Here is a 23,755-nt window from a genome sequence, read left to right as displayed (position 1 = left end):
GTTCCACGGGCCCATCCTGGCTTTCACCCTTACAGCTGGACTTTTCTCCAGAGGTCAGTGCCCCCCTACATACCCTCCTGCCCCAGTTTTCACCAGACTCTTACTTAAAAAAAAAAAAATTGTTTCTTTGTTTATTTAAGGGGGGGCGCACAAGTGGAAGGAGCAATGGGGGGCTGGGGAAGAATCCCAAACAGACTCCATGCTGAGCTCAGAGCCTGACACAGACCTCGATTTCATGACCCTGAGATCACGACCTGAGTTGAAAGCAAGAGTCAGATGCTTAACTGCGCCACCAGACTCTTTAATCTCCATCAGTTAGTGACAAATTTTCTAATCTCCAAATTGGGACTCTTGACATAGATTTTTTTTTTTAAGATTTTATTTATTTATTTGACAGAGAGAGAGACAGCCAGCGAGAGAGGGAACACAAGCAGGGGGAGTGGGAGAGGAAGAAGCAAGCTCCCAGCGGAGGAGCCTGATGTGGGGCTCAATCCCAGAACGCTGGGATCACGCCCTGAGCCAAAGGGAGACGCTTAGCGACTGAGCCACCCAGGCACCCCGATTTTTTTAATTTGTGAATTTATTTGCTCAGTAAGCCTTAAGAAACATGACAATTCTATTGCATTTAGGTGATCTCTATACCAATTTTGCTGAAAAATAACAAAATGATACTAAATTGGAATTGTTCTAGAAGATATGAACTGCAAGTTGCTAGGGCAAGTGAAGCTATTGCAAAAAAAAATAAGATGAGAAAAGGAGAAAATTGTATGTTCTATTTTAGCCAGGATTTTAGCAAGAGGTTTTACGAAGTTTAATTCAGCCAAAGCTGCTTTTGTATCAGTCAAGTGTGCTGGTATGTACGACTTATCATTTAAAATTATTGTTCAAATAAATTAGAAAAAGAGAAATGACAAAGGGCATGGGAGAGAGTGCTTAAAATAATGGTCATTGACCATCAGTGTTTGGGAAGTGAGGGCAAAGATGGTGTTAGTGGTTGAATTATGTTCTCCAAAAAGATTTGTTGAAGTCCTAACCCCTCAGTCCTGATGTTTTTTGGAAATATGGTCATTGCAGATGTAATTAGTTAAGATGAGGGTGACACATGGGCTCATTGTTGGCCTCGTTGGCAGCAGTGTCCTGTTGGCATTTCGGTAGGTCCAGCCACCACCCCCTCCCTTTAAAGGAGGCATTTGTAATAACTAATGTAGGCGAGCTCAAGGCTGAAACAGGGACAAATTAATTGTTTGTAAATTATGGTCAGTTCATACAAAACATGACTGGTCTTTTGACAGGTGACCCCCACTGTAATCAGGTGTCTTTCATTTGTGAAGGGATAGAGCGGATATTGGTTTTTAGGTAAATGCATTGAAAACTGATTTGCCAAAATTGATTTTGTGGAAATTAAACTTGCCTAATGGTGAATTCTTTAAATGTACCACATTTGCGTATTTTATCACTAGAAACCCCCGTTTCAGCGTTTTATATGAAAACTTTTCTGTGATTTTGGTTTGATTAACTTTTTTCAAGAAGTTTTAGGACCATTCTTCAAATTTCTTAAATACCCTATAACCTTCACTGGTAATTTCTAGCCAGTAATAACCAAATTTTAGTATATTATATAGTTTTTCCTGTTGCTTCCTGGCTTATTTTTTATTCTACCCATATTTCAACTTTAAAAAAATTATTGTACCATTTTACTTCTTCATTCACACTTTTGTACTTATGGTGTGGATATGTTAAATTTGAGGCATTCCTCAAACAGACCGTCTTTTGTAGTAATACCTTGGGCATCACCGCTCTGAAAGGTTTTACCTATTCACGTTGATGCTTTCTGCAAACCACGACCAAATCTATATATCCCTATTGCTCCCTGTTAGAAACCAAAATGTTAGCATTTTTAAAAATTTAAGCATTTATAAAATACAATAAATATAGTGGTTTATAAAGTCAAGAATAAATTGTGGTGCTTTTGATAGTTTCACCAGCTTTTAAGTCTGTTTTATAGTTTTGGTGATAATTAAGAACTTTTTTTTTTTTTTTTTAAGATTTTATTTATTCGACAGACAGAGAGACAGCCAGCGAGAGAGGGAACACAAGCAGGGGGAGTGGGAGAGGAAGAAGCAGGCTCATAGTGGAGGAGCCTGATGTGGGGCTCGATCCCGGAACACCAGGATCACGCCCTGAGCTGAAGGCAGACGCTTAACCGGTGTGCCACCCAGGCGCCCCGATAATTAAGAACTTTTGTTGTAATTTAAAAAGTAGATGTTTCACAGCAGCCACTTTGTAGCCTGCTCCGGAACGCCAGGATCACGCCCTGAGCTGAAGGCAGACGCTTAACCGGTGTGCCACCCAGGCACCCCGATAATTAAGAACTTTTGTTGTAATTTAAAAAGTAGATGTTTCACAGCAGCCACTTTGTAGCCTGCTCACTGAATGTCCATTTCGTGTGTGTTTCACATTTTAGATTCTGAGAATTTTTTTTTTAACCTATTTTAACACATCTGTGAATCTGGGGCTATCCAAAGGTGATGGATTAAACTGAAAATATGTTATTGCAAGAGAGAAAATCCAGCTTGTCGTTTCTAAAATCGGACACTTGAGAAAGTGTCAACATTTGTAATTTGAGATATATAGGGGATTCTCATTCCCCAGAGCATATCTACATCCAGAAATCCCTGGAGTATATTGAACTTTGAGTGGGCCATGGCTAGGAAGAAACTAAAACTCAACTAGAAACCAAAACCCAATTCAGTTGTGGGGGGTCGGATTTTTTGAAGGTAATGTCATCCTGTCATATAAATCTTTTGACGGGGGAGGTAGTAGGGAATGCTAGCTGTTAACTGGCCAGCCTCCCTTGCAGGTGGGTGTATAGGCTGTGTTCTGGCCAAAGGACTGTGGGTCACTTGAGAGGTCCCACCTGTCGGCCTGGCACACAAAACTTCCCGTGCCACTCCTTCCATGTCCCCCTTTGACTGCCTCCAATGGAGACAAGCCCGAGTGCAACGTTGGGGCCACGTGTGGAGGATGTGGAGCTTGGTCCCTGGAGGGCGTCCCTTGAAGAGCTGCCTGCCTGCCCATCAAGGACATAGGCTTTAATTTAGATTTCCCCTGAGCAAGAAGTAAATTTCTACTGTTAAATCAATAAAACTTGGCGATAGTTCACTACAACAGCGAGACTTTCTGATCATAACATAAAGATTATAGAAGCTGTTGATTTTAAAACTTAGTCGTTTAGTGAATGACCTTTTATGTGACTCCTTTGCTCATCTTCGGTAATAAACTAATAGCCAGCCTTTACTGAATGTTTTTTTCCAGGAGCTGTTGGGACACGAACACAGACTCACCTGTCTCGTGATTCATCACAGTCCTGCAAGGTAGGTAGTGTTTGTTTTTTTTACCCTCGTTTTCACAGAAGTGGAGACTGAGGCAGAGATGTTTAAATAGCTGGCCGCAGTCATGCAGCTAGTGAATGGCAGAGCTGGAATTTAAACCCAGGCAGCCTGGCTCTGTAATAGTCTCTCGTCATTGCCCTCAAGGGACTGAAAATGTCAGAGGAGACTCCGGCAGATCTGTTTGGTGGGCAGACCATTCCGGTGCTCCAGAAACCAAGTGTTGGGCTGCTGAGTTAAGAGGTTTCAGTTGTTGAGCTCAACACCCTCAAGCACCTGGTCCCAGCCCTGGGGGGCCTGTGGCAGGTGGGTCCCTTATTCTTGCAAGGCCCGTAGTGTTTTGTGCATTTGTCCATCCTGAGAGAGGAGCAAGAAACAGGCTGAAATGGTGTCCTGCAGACGATGGCTGCAGCGTCCCATCCCATGTTCTTTACCCTTTGTCACATTTCCCTTCTGGTGATGGGACTAAATCTCGGGGGGTCCGGGTGACATTTCACATGTCATTCGAACCCATTTATAGCACTGTGGACTGGCGTGATGATTGGATCACCCAACCTGTGGCTCCGTCGGTTTGGTTAGCTGGGTGGCCTCGCAGAGGGTCACCTTAGACACCGTGCCCTCCCCTCCAGCACCCACTTCAGGAAGTCATCGCAAAGCCGAGCGAGTTCTGCCCACTTAGTTAAATGTTGCCCCAACCCCCCTCTTCAACGAGCAAAATAACAGCTAAGGCGGAGACGCTGCCTTCTGCTGCCTTGACCTGTAAGAAGTTCATTATGACTCACATCGTATTTCGATGGTTCTAGTTGAAATAACTTCCTAGGCCTCAGATTTGATTTGGGGGACTGCTCCGTGATGAAGACCTGGGCCAGCTACGCGGGAGTGGTCATGATGCCAAAAAGCGCTCTGGAGCACGTGGGAGCAAACACAGCCTGGGAATGTTGAAACGCTTTGTAAGCAAGTATATCCCATTCCATGCAGACCTAACTTGCTAGACTTGAATTTTGCCCAGTGGCTAAGCTGTGGTTCTGCCAAGAAAAACCATCACTGAAGGCCGCACAGGGAAGGTGTGGTGTCACAGGTCCATCACTGCCTAGTTCTTGCAAGAGGGACAAATTACCGGCTCCACAGGAGGCCAAGATGTTCTTATCTCTGAACAGGGAAGTTCAACGCCCTCCACACGAAGCTGTGTCAGGGGCCGATGCTCGGAGGAGAGCTCTGGGTGGCTGCCAGCCGTGTGGGGTGACTGAGCCGCACACCTGACCTGTCACACCACCTGGCGGGCCGTCCCCAGTGCTCACCTCATCTGGGCGGCACAACCTCCCCACAGCGAACCGGCATGTCCTCATCAAACTGGATATGTTAATTTTCTAGCGCTGCTATAATCCCTGCAAACGCAGTGGCTTCAAACAATGCAAGCTTGTTCTCTTAGAGGTCTAGAGATCAGAAGTCCAGAATCGGTCTCCCCGGCCCACATGACATGGAGATGGATCTGGTCCCTTCTGAAGACTCCAGGGAGAATCTGTCTGCTTGCCATTTCCAGCTTCTAGTCGCCACGTGTCCTTCTCCCCTCTGGAGCCAAATTTCCCTCTGTCTTCCTCTTGAAAGGACCCTTGTGATTGCATGTAGGCCCCACCCCCAGCTAATCCAGGATAATCTCGCCACCTCAAAACCCTTCACCTAAACACCTACAAAGTCCCCTTTGCCATATGAAGTGACGTTGACAAGTTCTGGGAATTGCAACACGGATATCCCTGGGGGCCATTCTCCAGCCTCCCACCGTGTGTCCAGGTGTGCAGCCCATGCGGACGCAGACTCGGCTCAGGATGAACTATTCCCAAGAACTTGTGAGGGCAGGAGAAGGCCAGGGCTGGGGTTTTCGGGGACTTTTCTTCCACTTCAGGCGAGAGTCCATCTCTCAGTGCTGGTGCCACGGCTCCTACAACATACACACTCATGCATTTTTTGTTCTTTGTCTCTGGAAAGTCTGCCTCCATGGTTACAATCCATGCCAGTTTCTTTCTTTGAGTGGCAATAGCAGGATCTCTAGTGAGCACGAGGGGAGGGGAGGGGAGTGAGCACGAGGGGAGCAGAGGGAGAAGCAGGCTCCCTGCTGAGTGGGGAGCCCAACGCCGATATCGATGCCTCACGGCTCAATGCCAGGACCCCTCAATCCCAGGACCCTGGGATTCATGACCCGAGCTGAAGGCAGACGCTTAACCGACCGAGCCACGCAGGTGCCCCTCACCTCCCCTTTAACTTTGCTTTTACTCCCTAAGTATTTAGTGTCTGCTAGGAATTCAGCCGTGGAGGTAAAGGCAACACAGGAGACTTTGAGAGATGTAATGTTTTTTTGTTTTTGTTTTAATTACTTTTTCCTCAGAAGCCAGGAAAAGGAAAAGAAAAAACCAGGCACTAACCCCACACTATGGGAGGGTCTGTGCTCCCCCATCTTGGTTAATCCTTTGGACCATCCTATAAGGCAGATATTCTCCTTAACGAATGAGAAGCCCAGGACAGAGAGAAGTGAAGTAACTTGGCCGAAGCCACACGTCTAACTAGTGGCAGAGTCAGGACGCAACATTGCTCAAGTGAGCTGGAGGGAGGCCTGCTACTTACCAGTGGAGAAATCCAGATCCAGGTGGGGACGGGAGCCGCGCTCAGGGAAACGCAGGGCTTGGGGAAGAGCCCTGGGCTGGGGGTCAACAAAAGATCTAAGTTCAAGTCCTGGTTCTAGGACTTTGGGCAATTCTCTTAACCTTTCTGGCTTCCTCAGATGAAAAGCAGGCAGCTGGAGACTGTCAGCTTGGCAGATGAACCGCTGCCGGTTGGGAGTGGGACTTGAGCAGGTCTGGGAGAGAGGTGACAGTCTGAAGGCAGAGGAAAGCAGAGACAAAAACCAGGGAGCAGGTCAAAGCTTGCACGCACTCAGAAATATTCACATGGCACTTCCTATGTGCCGGACACCATACTCGGGCCCCGGGACCCCACAGAGAACACGACAGATCAAAGTCCTTGACCTCACACAGCTTGCACACAAGAGGGGAGACAGGCACAGTATGGGGGTTGGAGGTGGTGACCTCTACCAAAAAAACGAGCAGGTGAGAGGCCACAGGTGGGATGGCCCCCTAGATTTGAGGGTGGTCAGGGAAGGCTCCTGCAAAGATGACATTTGAGCAGACTTGAAGGAGACCGGGGAGTGAGTTGGGTAGATCCCAGCAGACAAGCATGCCGAGCAGAGGAGCTGCCCGTGCATGGGTGCTGAGGCAGGAAGGGGACCGCCAGGTTTGGAGACTGGCAAGGAGACCAGCAGTGAGGTTGGAGGGGGGTCAGGAAGCAGGGCAGTAGAAAGACATGAGGCTGGTAAAGTTGACCTCTCTTCAGTATGCCAACACTCGGGGAGAAAATTTAGTGGTATTGTAATTCTTTGTGTTAAATAACACCATTAGAAAATTTTTAAATGGAGCATTTTGTTATTTGGCCCAAAATTCAAGAAGATGAGGACTTTGTCCTCAGTCAGGCTCTGTATCCAAGAAATCAGTAGTCTCCCCAGAGTTGTCCTTTCCTTTTTCCTGGGGACCAGCTCTCTCTCCTCTCTCGAGGACCTCTGGGGTCTGCTTGTGACTGCGGCGAGCACAGAGCAATGACTTTTAACATTTGTCACAGTTTTGTGTTGTCTTCTCTGCCTTTTGTGAACGCTTACGTGGAAACCAGTCTCTCTACCACTGGACCGGCTGGCTGGGCCGTGACTACCTCGAGTCTCTTTGCTCCTGGTGCAGTGTTCTGATTCTGCAATGGGCTAGCTGTGTGATCTGGATCCCATCTCTTAAATCAGCCTACCTGTTGTTTTCTTTGTCTGGAAGTGGCTGGGTGCTGGCTAGAACATCTGTAAAGTCCCTTTTCATCTGAAAAGCCCATGTTCCATGCTCTCTGGCAAACAACATTCCTTCCTGGAGCTTATCTCCTCTCAGAGGTCAAACCAGCAATTACCCCCTCCCCTTTTCATGCTGGCTGTAAGACATGAATAATTCATAAATGGGCTTGCAAAATGGGACTGCAGGACCCTTTGGCCAATTCCCCTGTGCCCCACATAACTAGTGCTCACGTACCAGAAAGGTTACCAGGACAGATTCTAATTTTCTTCCACCTTTAGCCTCGTAAGCCCTCAAGAGGTCTGAGTGATAGTCTGTTGCATGTCATAGATTTATACCGTTTTACAGCTGGAAGGAATCTTCACGATCCCATGGTTCATCATCTTCACTGGTCAGCTCAGGAGACTCAGGCTCAGAGGTCAGTGACCTGCTGGATGGGCGTGGTCCACGGGGCAGAGCAGGGACCAGAGTCTGTCCCACCCCTGCTGGCCGAGGCCCTTTCCCCCACCTTTTGTTGCCTCTATTGTGCCAAATGCTAACCCTGCCCTTCCAATTAAGAGATGCTTGGAATTACTTTGGGGACGATGGTAAAGAACTCTGAAAGTAAGAGTGTCGTTTTTAGATACATGCTTGTGGACCCAATGCAGTTGACAGGGGGAGCGAGGCCAGTTCCCCTAGAAACGCTGGGTGAAAAAAAAAGGTAGCGAGGCTCCGATACACAGCATTCTACCTTCCATGGTATGATTTACAAACCCTGAAAAATAAATGAAGACAAAGGAGAGACTTGAAAAGAATATCCTTAACCTCAAAGGGTACAGTTTTCCTTCTCTGGATGAAATAGTTCTGGGGATCTACTGTACAGCAAGGTGACTGTAGTCAACAATGCTGTTTCGTGTACTTGAGACTCGCTAAGAGAGCAGATCTCAGATTAAGTTTTCTCACCACACACACACACACACACACACACACACCCAAAAAGAAAAGGTAGCTATGTGGAGACAGTGGACATATTAATTAGCTTGATTTTGGTGATCATTTCACAAATGTATATGCATACCTTAACGTATAGAATGGTTGTATGTCCATCATACTTAGATAAACTGTTAAAAAAAAAAAAAAGAATATTACGAACCTGTTGTGGTTGTATTTCACCCCTTTCACCACTAGGTGTCCCCTGGCCAGGGGGGTGTCCCCGCACATCCTTTGTGGCGTGAGAGTGGGTGAAAGGCAAGGGTCAGCAACAAATCCCATGATTTCCTGCCTCGGGAGGCGGTGCAAAAAGAGGGTGCGGGAGGGGCTTCTGAACGGGCCTTGTCTTCTGGCAGAACCATGCGTTTAATTCAGGAAGAGTCCTCATTGAGCTGAAGAGACTGGCTGTAATTAGAATGAACAGATGACATGTGAAAGGAACACTGTCAAAACCTAATTTCCACCACGGGAAATGAACGTGGCCCCGAATAGATGCAGAGCGTGATTAAACTGCAGGAGGGGCCTCTGGAGAGAGGGAGAGTTGGCACCTACCCAGCTAGGAGCTGCCCAAGCCGCATACGTGGGTCTGTCGTTGGGCCAGGTCAAGGGAGGGTCCTTTGCAGATGATGCAGAGCAACAGAGGGGTGTGTATTTTGGGACGGGTCCTACCGAAACCATCCAAAGCCATTTTATCACTTAATGTCAAGTCTGTAGGGAAGTTTCCGGCAGCCACAGCCCAGGGCACCCACACTGTCAACCTAAACTTAAGAATTGGTTAATTGGCTGGATCACCGGGGTCCTGGATGCCTCTTCTTCGTAAATGGACTTTGTGGGTGCGTACAAGGCACCTGGTGATCAATAGATGAGACCCCAGATGGAAAGAAACTGCGTTCAGCCAGTCAGAATGCCGTTTCAAGTGAAAACCGCTCCCTGAGGGTTCCTGCCCAGCCAGCAGGGGCTGACAAGCTCCCTAACCTGTGACAAGTTCCCCAAGGACACAGCCTTGAGCCGAGTCCACACCACCACTGTTGGATATAAAAGGACCCATTCTAGAAGCCTTGTTTGCCAGTGCAGTAGCTGAGAGTCCAGACTTTGGCCTTGGGCAAGAGACTTGGCTTCTGTGAGGCTCAGGACGTTATAGGATCTGGTTTCCTCGCAACTGTGACAGTGCTCCTATCTTCACAGGTTTGCAGTGAGGATCCGGTGAGATGACGTAGGGGGTGTCTGGCACAGAGTCTCACCCCTGGCACAAAGGCTTAAAAGTGGCATCTTGTGTTCAGGGGCTCTCTTCTCCTCCCCTGTCTCAACCGGAATGGGACTGGTCAAATCCACATGGACGGAACTGATTTATCAGGCCAGGCCACGTATCATGGCTTCCACACCATGCTAGCTCTCGTGTTGCACGAAATCAGTTAAATCTCTCCGACCTTTTAAGAGACATGTGAGCAATTTCAAGTGTGAACTCCTCCCCAGACCGGAACACCTCCGAGCAAGGTGCGACAAGGTGCGATGAACGCTCACAAGTCCAGTGTTAACCGTTTGCTTCGTAGGGCTGATGACATGCCGTTGGACTCACCTCTGACATTTCAGCTAAAATCCACACTTTTCAGCTTGTGCAACCACAAATTGTGCATGAAATATGACCCCCTGTGTGGGACAGAGACCGATGTGAAAGGTTTCTAAAGTCCATCCGCGGGGGTCCTACAATCGCCCGTGACTTCTGCAGCCCACGACTGGTGCCCTTCGGGAGTCCCCATGGCACCCCCGGGAAGTCACAGACCTAACTCATCAGAGGAAGGCCGAACAGCACACAGGAAAGCTTGACAAGACCATCACTCTTGCCTTCCAGATTGTGGAAGATGGGTAACCTTTCCTAAGAATCCTTCCAGGCCTCAGTTTTCCTGATCACAGCCTATGTCGGATGACCACTGGGGGCCCTATAACCGGGGTGTGAACTCAGTCGGAGCCTTCTGTTCTCCAGTCGGGTTTTTTTTTTTTTCACATCAAAGCACTCATAATCAGAGTATTTTTATTTTATGTACAATGAGTTGGCATTAAGGTAGGCATCTTGCATATCTGCAGTTGAGGTAGGTATCTTGGATGACCCATTCAAGGAAGTTCACTTAATCCAACTTAATGAAGCCTATATCCTTCGCGTACTGACGGAAACACTGGCGGCACATATTGAGGCCGTATTTCCGGATCAGACCATGCCGGTTGGAGCACACACGGCAGGAACGAGAACCCTGGCCAGATTTCCTCGGATGGCTCCAGTAGAGCTGCTGGGGGACCCATCTTGCTCTCTTGGATGCAACGAGGCAAAAGGCTCCAGTCGGGTTTTGACAAAGAAACACGGTTTGGTTATTACACGTCTTCAGATGGCAGTGGGACTTAGGAGAGTATGTAATCAAGTTTTATATATATTTAACCACATTTCAGTTAATCATTTTAGCTTTGAAGGTCTGACACTAAATGCTGAGTTGCTAAGGGACCAGGTGGTAGTAGATGACAGACTCACATAATACTTTCGTGGCTGTAATTTAGAATCCCCTTTTAACGGAGCACCAGATTTTCCCGACTACTGCCCTCCCCACCCCCCATTATTCTTCACTCTTCTCTACACAGTAGGAGAGGCACAGCGGGGCTCTCAGGGGTGTCCCGAGGGTAGGGCAATGAACATGGACAAAAGTGCCCCTCCAGGTGACCTTGCCATATATCTCCTGACCGCTCGTGTTCCAAATACACACTGCAAATATGTGGCTTCCTCTCACAGCTTTTTGCCTTCGTAGCCATATTAGCAATGAATGATGTTAACCCTATGATCATTCACAAGATCTCGTCATTTTTGGAGACTGCTCATGGACAGCAAATGTGGCATCTCATTTCCTGCCCTTCAGAGAACTTTAAATAGCTTTGATAAAGAGGCATAAGAGGCCTCCTGTCCGAACTCTTGCCAGTCTTCAGCTCAGGTGATGATAAAAAGGCCAAACCAGGGATAGCACAGTTCAGAGGGACAAGGTGAGGGACTTGAGGCAGTGTGAGCAAACAGTCTCCATCACATCCAGCCCCAGTGAATGCCACGTGTGTCCCAATTTCCTGGGAAGACCCACATCCTCTACTGGGAAACCGAAGCTCGGAAGGTGGGTGTTGACTTTGGATGGGCAAGAAAGGGGACCTCTGCCAACCTCTCCTCAGGACTGTGGCTGTGTCCCCAGGGGCTGTGGGGAGGCAGGCTGGGCGTGGGACGGAGAGGTGCTTGTGGGGATTTCCAGCTGGAGGGGAGTCAGGGGGACCTTTGAAACCAGCCCATCCAGGAACCTCTGTCGTATTTCCCTTTGCTTTGTGCTAGCAGCCAGCAAAGCCTGCTTCAGTTGGGATGGACAGGGCTGGCTCTGCCGCTGCTCTTTCTGCACGTGCTTCCCCTCTGTCTACTCTTCCCTCCAACACACCTGGCACATGTGGCATTTAGGAGGAGTCCCAAGGGGTGAGGTCAGTTCTCAGAGATAAGCATGGAGGCTTGGAATAAAACATTCAGAGGGAGGGGCAGGCCGACACCGGTGAGTGGAACGTGGTGTCTGGAGCACTGGCGTCTAAACTGTGAAGGGGCCCAAGGACAGGATGGGTCCCCAGAGGGCGACAAGGAGCAAGGTGGGTGCGTGGGAGCAAGGGTGGAGGACTGGGAGGGGAACTTGAGAAGGGGCTGCAGCAGGACAGGCGAAAGAGGAGCCGAGTCCTGAGAACTGGAGGACAGAGCCTGGGCTACAGAGTCGGCGAACACCCCACAGTTGGGCTGACTGGACATCGGACGCCAAGCCACTGACCTTTCCGTGTCTTCTGTCCTCGGGGACCGGATTTGTTCTAGAGCTGTGCTGTCCAGTAGGTTCATCACTAGCCTCGCGTGGCTATTTAAGTTTTAACCAACTAGACTGAACACTTAAAGAAAAATTTGAAATTCGGTCCCTCATTTGCACCCGCCACATTTTAAGAACTCAGCTCGGCGTGGCTAATGTAGGGGACACTCAGCTATAGAACAGTTCCCACGGTCACAGGGCGTTCAACTGGACGATGCTGGGGGGGGGTGCTATGTTCTGGCTTTAGGGATGGAGGGATGGAAGTTGGTGGACCAGGATTTTCCTGACACTTTATTATTTTTTTTAAAGATTTTATTTATTGAGAGAGAGAGAGAACACAAGCAGGGGGAGCGCCAGGCAGAGGGAGAGGTAGGCTCTCCGCCGAGCAAGGAACATGATGCAGGACTCCATCTCAGGACTCCGGGATCATGACCTGAGCTGAAGGCAGACACTTAACTGAGTGAGCCACCCAGGCGTCCCTCCTAACACTTCAGATGAAGGGAAGTGGAGTGGCTCTGGGGTCACCCAAGCTGTGTGTGTGCTGGGAGGGGGTATCAAGGCAGCAGCAGTACTGCTCCTTCCACTTCTGCAAAATACTTGCATGTGCTGCCTTCTCATTCCCATTGGGGGGCTTCCGTGTGCCACGCACTGTTTATCTCCAGGTACAGTACAAACGTGGTCTCTTCCCCCTTCTCCTACCACCAGCTGAACTCCGTCTCCTCCCCTAAATTCTCCTCCCTGGCTCTTGTGGGTGCCCAATTCCTGCATCTTCCAGCTCTCGTTCCTTTCCTTTGTACTGGATGTCCGTAGGCTAATACTCCTCCTTATCCACTTTTCACTCCTGCGTTCCTCACATGTAAGTTCCCCAAGAGAGAAGATCCGTTTGTTGGCTCAGTGAGTTACAGTGGCCACAGGGTCAGACCATCTCAAGAGCCCACCTCAAAGATGATGGCCAGCTCATGGTTTGGCTGAACCTTGTGGCAGGTGTCCACCCTGGTCCAGCCAGCCTTGGCTAAGCGGCAGAGCCACAAGGCTTGCACGCGGCGTGCACACCATGGGTAAGGATCCCCCAGGAATGACTGTGAACATGATGGGCCCCCACAATGTCACAGATCGCTTTGCAATGTAATTTGCAAATTTTAGAAATTCTTTATAATGGGCACCTGTTACTTTTAAAACTGGGGGACAGGAGGAGTAGAAAATAATATTTTATAAGAAAGTAAAATATTTACCAGGAAAGATACAAACACTAGTATGTCCCCACTGTTTATATAAGCAGAGATTAATTCATCCACGTTGGCTAACTACCAAGGAGCAGAGGACAAGTTTATAGAGAGTGGGTCCACTGAACTCGTTTTGTGGGAAGGCAAGAGAGAGACAGACTGACCCACGACTGACACGGAGCCCTGAGATTCTAGGAAGGGCAGAGCTAGGGAGGAAGATTGGAGAAGGAACTTCTTAATGTTCTTTGGTGCAAGACAGCCCTGAAGTTTTGAACCTGAGGGAAAATGGGGCCACAGCAACCAGATTTGCTATTTTTAAAAACCATTTTCTATGGAGGCTTACACCTCACACCTCCCATATACACAAAGGACCCTTTCACTTGAAAATGCCAACTGTTTTCCTCACTCTCTTATTTTTCCTTCTTATCATTGTCTAAACGTGATTTTCCATGGTAGCAATCAATGCATTGTGTGTCTTTATTCTTTCTATTCATACACACTGGCCGCGTGTTGACACAGTCCCATGTTTATTATTTTCATGACTCTAAAGTCTTTTAAAGAATGTACCACAGTACCCTAAAGGTTGGGCATGTGGGTGGTTTACAATGTTTTTGCTGTTATGAGAAGTATAACTGGAAATAATTGAAAACTTGGGCTTGTTCTCTTTTTGTCAATAGTAACTACCTTTATTCCTAAAAAATACTATGTTTTGTTTCCTACTACAAAGCTAAAACATGTTCATTGTAGAAGTTTTAGAAACATGTAAAAGTTACTTGGCATGTTTACAACCTACCTATGGGCTCACTTTCTATCTTTCCAGTTAATTGTTTGAGTCCTTGCACACAGCAGTTGGGCGGCCTTTCTCCTCAGTTGCCTAAAAGTCGTGAGGGCCCAGAAGCCTCGTTTCTTATTCCAAACACAAGGTGGAGAGGCTGTTAGAGAGTGTAAGCTGTTCACCTAGGCCTGGGTTATCCACTGGCCTTGTTCTTTTACTGGCTGGAGTGTCATTGTAGAAAAATAGTTTGAATCTTAGAGCACCAGATTCCCAAACAAGTGATAGTGATGCCCACAACCAAATTTCCAAGGCTACTACTTTTTTCTTTCTTTCTTTTTTTTTTTTAAAGCTTATACTCATAAATTTAGCCTTGCTTCCAAAAAAGTGTGCTAAGTCTGGAAGGGAGGGCTGCCTGAGCCACACCTGGGGTGAGTGTCGGTCCTTCCCCATAGAACTATTGGACCCACTTGCGGAGCCCACATCACCAGCCCTGACTTCTTCCCGGGTGAATTGGAGCAGTCCCGATCCACCCAGAACGTTCTAGGAATGTTAATCTTTAAAATAGAGCCTCAGTGACCCCTACACAGATTTCTTTCTCTCCCACCTGGTACCCCAGAGCTTTGTATGCCCTAAAACTCACCCTAAGGTTCTCTACTTCCCAGTTGTTCAGCTGGACCTGGGTGAGGGACCCAGTGTCAATCCATGAGACATTAGAGAAAGTTTTCTGTGGAGATTTCTGGATAAGATTTTCTTTCCTCATAAAAAGAGGCAGAAAATGCAATCCTTCTTTCTGTCTCCTTCTCCTACCTAAACAAAGACATGATGTCTGGAGTTGCAGCAGCCATTACATGACCATGAGGGGATGGGTATGAGAGAACAGCAAGAAATTTTCAGAGAGCCAGTGACCCAGTACCAATGATCACCTACACCCAAGCTCCCAGGTAGCATTAAGTGATTTGAAGTTGGGTTTTCTGTCCATTGCTGCTGAATTCACTCCTAAAAGATATTTTTGTTACTAGCAGCAAGGTTCTAAACGATAAACAACTAATGGTGAAATCCTTGCACACATTCTTAACTGCTTTTATAGGATAAATTCACAAAAGAAAAGTTGGGAGATATTATGGGCTGAACTGTGTTCCCCCCCAAATTTATATGTTGAAGTCTTAATCTCTAGTACCTCAATGTAAACATCATTGGAGATAAACTCTTTCAAGAGGAAACTAAGTTAAAATAAGGTCTTTAGGGCAAGCCCTACACCCATGTGACTGGTGTCCTTATAATAAGAAGAAATCAGGACCCAAATACGTCACACACAGAGGGAAGAACATGTGAAGACACAGGAAGTGAAGGAGACAGGCCTCAGAAGAAATGAATCCTGCTGACAGCTGATTTCAGACTTCCAGCCTGCAGAGCTATGAGAAATAAATTTCGGTGGTTTAAGCCCCCTAGTCTGTGGTTAATGGCAACTCTAGCTAACCAGTACAGGGAACCAGAGGTATTTTCTCATCTGTAAAATAATAATTAGGGACACATGGGTGTCTCAGTTGGTTAAGCATTTGCCTTCAGCTCAGGTCATGATTCCGGAGTCCCGGGATTGAGCCGCACAGCGGGGAGTCTGCTTCTCCTTCTCTCTCTGCCTCTCCCCCTGCTCATGCTCTCTCTCTCTCTCTCGCTCACTCTCTCTCAAATAAATAAAATCTTAAAAGAGTAATTGTATTTGTTGACAAAATGCTGAAGAGGATGAAATGAATTGATGCACTTAAAGCTTTGGCCTTGATGTCTGATGTTCAGCAAGCATGCAGTAAATGATGGCTCTTATTATCATGAAGCCCAAGAGTGGAATTTTCTGGGCAAATCTCTCCTGTAGACTCTGCAGAGAATTAACCGAAGACCCTTCCGGTCTCAGAGAGGGTCACCAAGCTCGAGGTTTGGGTGAGGAAACTGTGGTGGAGACCACGCTGTGTGATTTTCTCCTCCTCCTGGACGCTCAGGAAGGCATATTTGCCTCTTGCATCTAGGCCGTATCACTCGACTATAAACAGAAGGGAAATGTCATTTCTGGTGTGAGGCTGTTCAGATCAGCGTGGCTCTTCTGCTTTCTCTATCCCTCCCACTCCGGAGGAAAGGCATCTGTGTGGTGAAACCTCTAGAAGGAAGGTGGCTCTGAGTCACTTTGTGGACACTCACCCTGCAGGGGAGCGACCTGTTCGACAACGGCAAGGAACCAACCTGCATCGTATTAAGTCACTGAAATTCAGGATTTACCCTTAAAGCGGTTACCTTGGTTTACTCTGACCAGTATGATCAAATGTGAGCTTAGCAGCAGCGGCAACACTTTTACGAGTAACCAAGGTATTCAGAGGGAGGGCATGGTGCAAACTCATGGTTGGATTTCCGTCAGTCAGCTGCAAATTGCTGTGGTTTGGGGCCAGTGGGAAGAATAGACCATCGGTTGTTTGGGGCAAAGAGCAAGTTTATAATTACATGATCAGGATGGACAAGATGTGGACACAGTGATTACCTTTATAAATGAATCCATGTAAGGCCTGATAGGCATGTTATCTAATTTTTGATGCTGGTGTTATTCATTTTATTATTTATTTTTTACGTGGGCTCCGTGCCCAGCATGGAGTGCACTGTAGGACTTGAACTCGTGACCCTGAGATCAAGACCTAAGTTGAGATCAAGAGTCAGACAGATGCTTAACTGACTGAGTCACCCCAGGGCCCCACACTGGCGTTATTCATGTCTATAAATGGTTGTTAGCAAATTTAACACAAAGGCACCCACTTGCTCATACAGACTGAGGTTGGAGAGTGGGCTGGAGGCTGATCTTGGCTACGTCTTACCTTGTTTGAGCTGTCGTAACAAAACTTCAGAGACTGTGGGGCTTATATGCAATAGAAATCTGTTGTGCACAGTTCTGAAGGCTGCAAGTCTGAGACCAGGGTGCCGGCAGGGTCGGGTTCTGGAGAGGGCCGTCTTCTGGGTTGCAGATGACCAGTTTCTCATCGTATCGCCACATGGCAGAGAGGGCAAGACAGTTCCCTGGGGTCCCTTTTAAAAGGGCACTAACCCCATTCATAAGGGCCCTACCCTCCTGACCTAGTCACCTGCCAGAGGCCCTGCCTCCTGGTACCATCACCTTGGGGGTTAGGTTAGAACACAGACATTCAGTCCAGCACAGTTACTCTGACCTAAGTGGTCTTGAGCAGGGAGAGGTTGATGAACTCAAGAATTAGGTGTGGCATATTTCCACCCATGACCTCCTTCCTTAGAGTCTTCCTATGATACCTGTGATCCTTCTAGGAAGTTTAAAAAACAGGTTTTTTTGGTGGTCTATACATACAGCACAATACTATTCAGCCTGAAAAAGGAAAGAAATTCTGACACATGCTACACTGTGAATGAATCTCAAAGACATGCTAAGTGAAATAATAAGCTAGTCACAAAAGACAGAGATTGTATGATTGCACTTACATGAGGTCCCCAGGGCAGTCAAATTCATAGAGATAGTAGAATGGTGGTTGCAGGGGCCGGGGGTGGAGTTTGCATTTAATGGAACACGGTTTCAGTTTGAGAAGATGAGTAAGTTCTGGAGATGCCCGGTGCTGACGGCTGCACAACGATGTGCACGTGCTTCATGCCACAGAACCGTGCACTTAAAAATGGCTAAAACGCTTAATTTCCCGCACTGGAGATTTTACGGCAATTTAAAAACCATTGAAGCCTCTCTTAGGTGGAGGAAAGTGATTGGGAGAGTGGGAGGACCAGCATAAGTGCTGTGGGGACACAGAGAAATGCCCTCGAGTGGTTTATGCTTTGCTGGGGGAGAGATGGAGTCAATGACATTGACTGACAAAACGCAAATCCAAAAGGAGAGAAGAGGGAACTAGTGTAAGAATTCTGAGGAGGGCACTGTCAGGAAGTCTGAGGGGTCATGGCAGCAGAACTGTGGAAGAAGGCTCCCTCCACGCCAAAGGCCTGGCAGGATCTTGAGTTTTGAAGGGAGTTGGGAGGGAGGCAGAGCTGAGCGGGTGGGGTGCAGAGCAGAATGCTTGCTGGGGCTCGGGTGATGAGGTCTGGAAGACCCACCAGGTAGAGTGGAGGGTTCCCACTGAGGAGGTGGCGTTGGGGGTCACAGTAATGAGTGGGTGGTGTAGATGATGGCGTTGTTGGGACTTTTCTTTTTTACTTAAATAACCTTTTTATTTTAGAATAGTTTTAGATTTACCAAAGAGTCATAAAGATAATACAACGAGTTCCTACATACCCCTCACCCAGCTTCCCTGATGTTAAGATTTTCTGTCACTATGGTACGTTTGTCACAACTAGTGAGCCAATACTGATACATTGTTATGAACCGAAGTCCATTCTTTATTCAGATTTCCCCCAGTCCTTTTTCTCTTACAGGATTTCATCTAGAATATGCGTACAAATTTGTACCCATCCCAAACTGCAAAGATAGTACAGAGTTCCCATGTACTGGACATTCAGGTTTCTCTATTATTAATACCTTTCATTAGTATGGTAGACTTGTTAAAATTAGTGAACCAATATTGATACGTTATTGTTAAGTGCAGTCCATACTATATTCAGATTTCATTAATTGGTACTTGGTATTCTTTACATCTAGTTGTCCTGTGTTTTCAGTTGGAACAGTTTCTCCGACTTTCCTGAAGTTTGATGACAGCAGACAATTTTGAGCAGTCATGGTCAGCTATTTCATAGACCATCCCTTAACTTGTTTTTCTCATGGTTGCCCTGGGGTTGTGGGTTTTTGGAGGAAGATCACAGGGTAAAGTGCCCGGCTCATCTCTCCCTACCAGGGGCTACAGACCATCAACAGGACTTACCACTGTTGACCTCATCCTTGACCACCTTCTCTGCCTTGGGTTCGGAAATGGGCCCCTTGCATCAGCACTTGAAAAGAAAGCTAAGTCCCTGCCTGAGTCAGGGCCAGCCCTGAGGTGCTCATGACCTGGAGGCCAAGGTTCTTGGCTCTAGAAATTGTCTCCTTCAGCTTGCACATTCCCTGCACCTGCTCGGAATGGGCTGGTGCTAGGTCTTGGTTTAGCATCAGCCTCCTCACTGCCCTGGAATAACCTTTACCCTATTTCCAGAACCTGTTCTGTCCCTAGGGCAGGGCTGCTCCCTGCTTGCAGCCCAAGAGAGGCACCTCTTCCAGTCCATAGTTCTACAAGGAGCCAACTCGGGTGAGTGCCCGTGGTCTTTGAGGCTTCTGGCAGATTTTGTCATGACAGAAGAGAAAAAAAGCTCAATCCCAAAATTTCATCACCTTCTGCTGTAAACCAGGCCAGATGTAGAACCATTTTAGCAGGTTAACAATCTAGGAAAGGGATTTCAGAAAAAGCTAGAAAGGGTTGTTGGTTGGTAGCCAAATGGTTCGAATCAGCACCTTGATTTGGTTTTAGTATGAAATGTCAAGCCATTAGACTTGAGGGCACAGAGCAGCAGAAAGCTGGCTGTTGAGAAAGAGCAAGTGTTTTTTGACAGCTTGTCCTTAAGCAGGGACAAGTGCCCTGAGACTTCATCTTACATATTCAACCAGTGAACATTGGTATCGAGAGCCTGCTACGTGCTGGGTGTATAATGATAAATCCGATCCCTGATCTCTTAGCATTTTGCACCCAGAGGGAGTGACAGCTATTATTCAAATAATCACACAAATAAATATATGTAATTACATCCCATTGCAGATTGAGATAAGTCCTCTGAATAAAAGGGACAGGTTTATAAAAACCTGTAGAGTAGAACTCAGGAAGAGTTGGGATTGTATCTCTTGAGTGGAAACTGCGATACTCAGGCAAAAACCTGAAACTAATTCATGGAGTTTTTAAAAATAAATAAATAAATAAAGCTTCATATTATCAGTATAGTGATATTTAAATACTAGCATAGATGAAGATTCCTGTCCTTTCTCCAGCCCCAGTAGGCCCTTCCATAGTAAATGGAAATAAACACATTAAGCAACTCACAAATGGAGGCTTTGAAGTAACCTGTTGTCCAAGCACAAACTCATCTGCTCAGAGTCCCGCCGGCTGAAGTCTCCCCTCAACTCTCTCTGAGATGAAGTCAGGTGACATGGGCTGCATATGAGCCCAGCTCTGGCAGTGTGGTCAGCCTGGGATGCTCGCAAGATTAGTAACAGTGCAAATGCTGACTGCTCTCTAGGTATAAGGTGAGGGTAATGTCCTTTGTTCAAGGTTTTCTGAAAGAACGTGGGTAGCTTGCTCTTGTCAGAGTTAACTATTCAGCAGTGGTGAAAGGGAGGCATACAGTCTTTGCTGTAAATGGTTTGTAAGAAACCATAGGGAGTAAGACCGGGATGTCAATTAAATTCAACCAATGCTATGAGAATATATTACTGCCTAAGCATTACGCACCGTTTTGAATGTTAAATCAAAATCTGACTCTCAACTATTTAAATACTCTCCAGGTACTTCCAATGGGTCAAATCTATGTGTCTATAGACACAAAGAAGTTTAGAGCAGACCCAGGGAACTTAGAGTTTAGTTCATCTAACAGTTTCCAGATCTGGGGATTTCACAGACTGATAAAATTCCACAAAAGGATATGGAAGACCAATATAGAATTTGCCAACTTGTTATTCCCTCAAATAAAGTAATTAAAGCATCTGTTATTTACTATCACCCCCATGACGTTATATCTAAAGTGAATTAGAACAAAATATAACTTAGTGTGTTAACAGAAATAAATTCGCTTTATGAAAATCTTGTTACATTTTTGGGGGGTGTTTGTTCATTTCTACGTGGACCCCTGAAAAACAGAAACTACTTCCCAGTCCAGTACCAGTTGTTGCGTTAGGATTTCAGAATCAACTGATTTAATTCACATCTCTCACCCGTTTTACCAATGGGGAAACTGAGGGTCCAAGGGGCCATAAGCATGGCCCAGTCTCAGGTGCCAGCTCACAGCTGGGGAATAGCCCTGTGCAGGGAGAGCCTTTCGAGTCCAAGCTCAGTATATCTGCTCTCTGCCCCACATCTCTCCTATGGTTGGTTAATACAGTCCTGGGAATGACACAGGGAAACTGAAGGGACTGCATTGAAAAGTCATTTTTTTTTCCTTTGCTCCTTTTTGGGTATCTGTCCTTCCTAGGGCCTGCACCCCCGCCTACACTTTACTTTACATTTGCCTTGTAATGCAAATGGCGTATGTCCTCCTTGTAAGGGACAAAGAGATCATGATATCTTTGGAGACTTCCAGCACAATAGGTAATAACTAAGGAATGACCGGGCGGGGTCATCATAACGTTCTCCAAGACCGCTGACTCCAAACACTTTGACGCCAAGACCCCTGAGTGCAGTGAATGAGTGACTTATGAAGGACCCCTGGCCCTTGTCCTTGTTCTGACCAGGTCCTGGATGACCACAATCACCAATAAAAACCCCAGACCCCAAGCAAAGAAGAGTCTCGTGCTCCTTTCCTCTCTGAGTCTCCTGGACACCCTGTCCATCTCTCTATATATACGTCTTCAGTCAACTCTGCTGGCTCGCATCTGATTTCCATCCTTCGAGAAGCCAGGAAGCCTCTTGGACCCAGCCCCACCCTACCTGCATGAGGCTCAGTGAGGGAGGGATGGATGAAGGAGACGTGGGCATGGGGGAGCAACAGGGGCCTCTTCCTTCTCGAGCCTGTCCTCTGGGTCCTGTATGCCCTGCGCTGGACTCTTTCTCAAGTCTGGCACGGCCTGAATTTTAGGTACATTTTAGCCGGGTACGTTGATTCTTCTGCCCACTGGGAAAAACTTGGTATAACACACATGCTTTACAATGTGCAAATTCTTTACTGTGCTTCAGGAAGTAAGAAGTTACTGCTGCTGTTTTTAGAGAGTTGGAAAATTACTTTAAAGCACCCTAGTATGTTCGATATTTTTTTGCAAAGTCAGGGTTTAATCTAAAATAAATACAATTTCTCTTGTACATGGTGCTAGGTATAATGCAAGTAGAAGACTTCATTTGGGAATTTTAGTTTTGAGCAACAGAAACCAACTCTGGCTTACTTGAAAGGGGGAGGCTATAGGAGAAAGGAGATTGGGTAGTTGACAGAATGGCCAGAAGGAGTAGACAGTTAGGCTTGGGAGCCGCATGGCCAGAAACAGCTGCCAAAATCATTGCCCAGAACCTCTCATGTCCCTGAAGGGCCCAGAGACTACCAACAGTGCTGGCTGGAGGTGTTTCTAGCGCTCGTGCGGCTGCCACCCCCTAGCATCCAAACGGATACTGCCGTCCCCTGCTTCCTCACGTCAGCAGCTTCCAGTGGAAAGCCTGGGCTGGGACCCTGATGGACAGAGCCTGCATCACTGCCCGAGCTGCAAGGGAGTCTGGGAAGGTGAGCCTCTGGCATTTCCTTCCTGTAGAGCGTAAGGCAAGCTTTGTCTCCATAAGGTGGAGGATTCCTGAAATGTAGACGTTTAGATGTGGGGTGGCCACAAAGCATAACAAAAAGAATCATTTCTGTTCCAATGAACTTCTCAGAAAGTTGGGGCAGCAGAAAATGTGTTTAATAGTAGTAAACAAAATCTATTGACTTGGACACAGTTTTGATATTTTTTCCTGCTTTAGAAAATCCCATCGTAGGGATGCCTGGGTGGCTTAGTCGGTGAAGCGTCTGCCTCTAGCTCAGGTCATGATCCCGGGGTCCTTGGATCGAGTCCCGCATCGGGCTCCCTGCTCAGCAGAGAACCTGCTTCTCCCTCTCCCTCCCCTCTGCTTGCGCACACCCTCTCTCTCTCTCTCTCAAATAACTACATAAAATCTTTAAAAAAAAAAAAAATCCCATCCTAACATGCTCAGATGCTGTTGATAACCCTCTTAGGACAATCATAGTGACTTCTTGGAATTCTTTTCCTTCGGGGTGTGTATGGAAGCGAGAGGCCCCACCAAGGCTGGCTGAGAGCTGATGTGGGGTGCGGTGGGGGGCTGGCATTCCCAGGCCCAAAAGGGGTGTGTGGAGGGTCTGCCCGGGGTTGTAAACCATAGTGGGGGTTTCTCCTTCTGGGGTTTCACTGCTGCACGTGAAGTGGTTCTGTTTCCTTCTCCTACTCAAACTCCCTTTCCAGTCACCGTGTTTGAAGTATGCACAAGTGGAGAAGAGTGATCTGTCCAACAGGGAGCATTTCCCAGGTTCTGGGAGGGGCCTCCTGCCAGGAGGAACTCAGCCCCAGCTTTTCCCAACATGGGATGTGGGCAACGGTTGACATTGGATCAGGTTACCCAAACCTTTCCGCGGGAATGCTGCTGAAGGCTGAGAGCGAAAGAGCAAGTAACTGGGAATGGGACAGGGTGTAGCTGGAACAAAGACTAGATGTTCTTTGGACTTGAGTCTGATTTCTCACATGCACACAGACCCGAAGGTGCCCATGCTCTATGCACGCGCAACCCACTGCTCCTAGAGCCTGCCGTTTCACCCTTTGCCACTGAGAAGATGCCAGCAGTTTCCTGCATGGGGGAGGCGGAGGCTCCCAGTGCCCGGCACAGACTTCTTGTTTTGAGCAACTAGGCCAGGAGGCAGCTTTGGGTCAGAGAGGCGAGCCCGTGCTTGATCCTGACCCCCTGAGGGCAGTTGTTTGTACGAGCACGCGGCACCCCTGCACAGTTAGGAGAATTTTTTTTTTCCTCCTCAAATGTGGATT

General features: G+C 47.3%; 1 protein-coding gene across 1 annotated transcript in view; it reads left to right on the top strand.

The window, feature by feature from the left end:
* The first annotated feature begins 3,354 nt into the window (after positions 1–3,354).
* ACSL1 (acyl-CoA synthetase long chain family member 1) overlaps positions 3,355–23,755 on the top strand; it is a 200,621-nt gene continuing 180,220 nt past the window's right edge. The window contains exon 1 of the mRNA XM_034647515.1: positions 3,355–3,374. The gene's annotated coding sequence lies outside the window, so the exon portion shown is untranslated. The remainder of the gene's footprint in view (positions 3,375–23,755) is intronic.

This window comes from Ailuropoda melanoleuca, chromosome 18 (genome assembly GCF_002007445.2).
Source record: "Ailuropoda melanoleuca isolate Jingjing chromosome 18, ASM200744v2, whole genome shotgun sequence".
NCBI classification, from domain to species: domain Eukaryota; kingdom Metazoa; phylum Chordata; class Mammalia; order Carnivora; family Ursidae; genus Ailuropoda; species Ailuropoda melanoleuca.
This window is presented reverse-complemented; position numbering and strand designations above follow the sequence as displayed.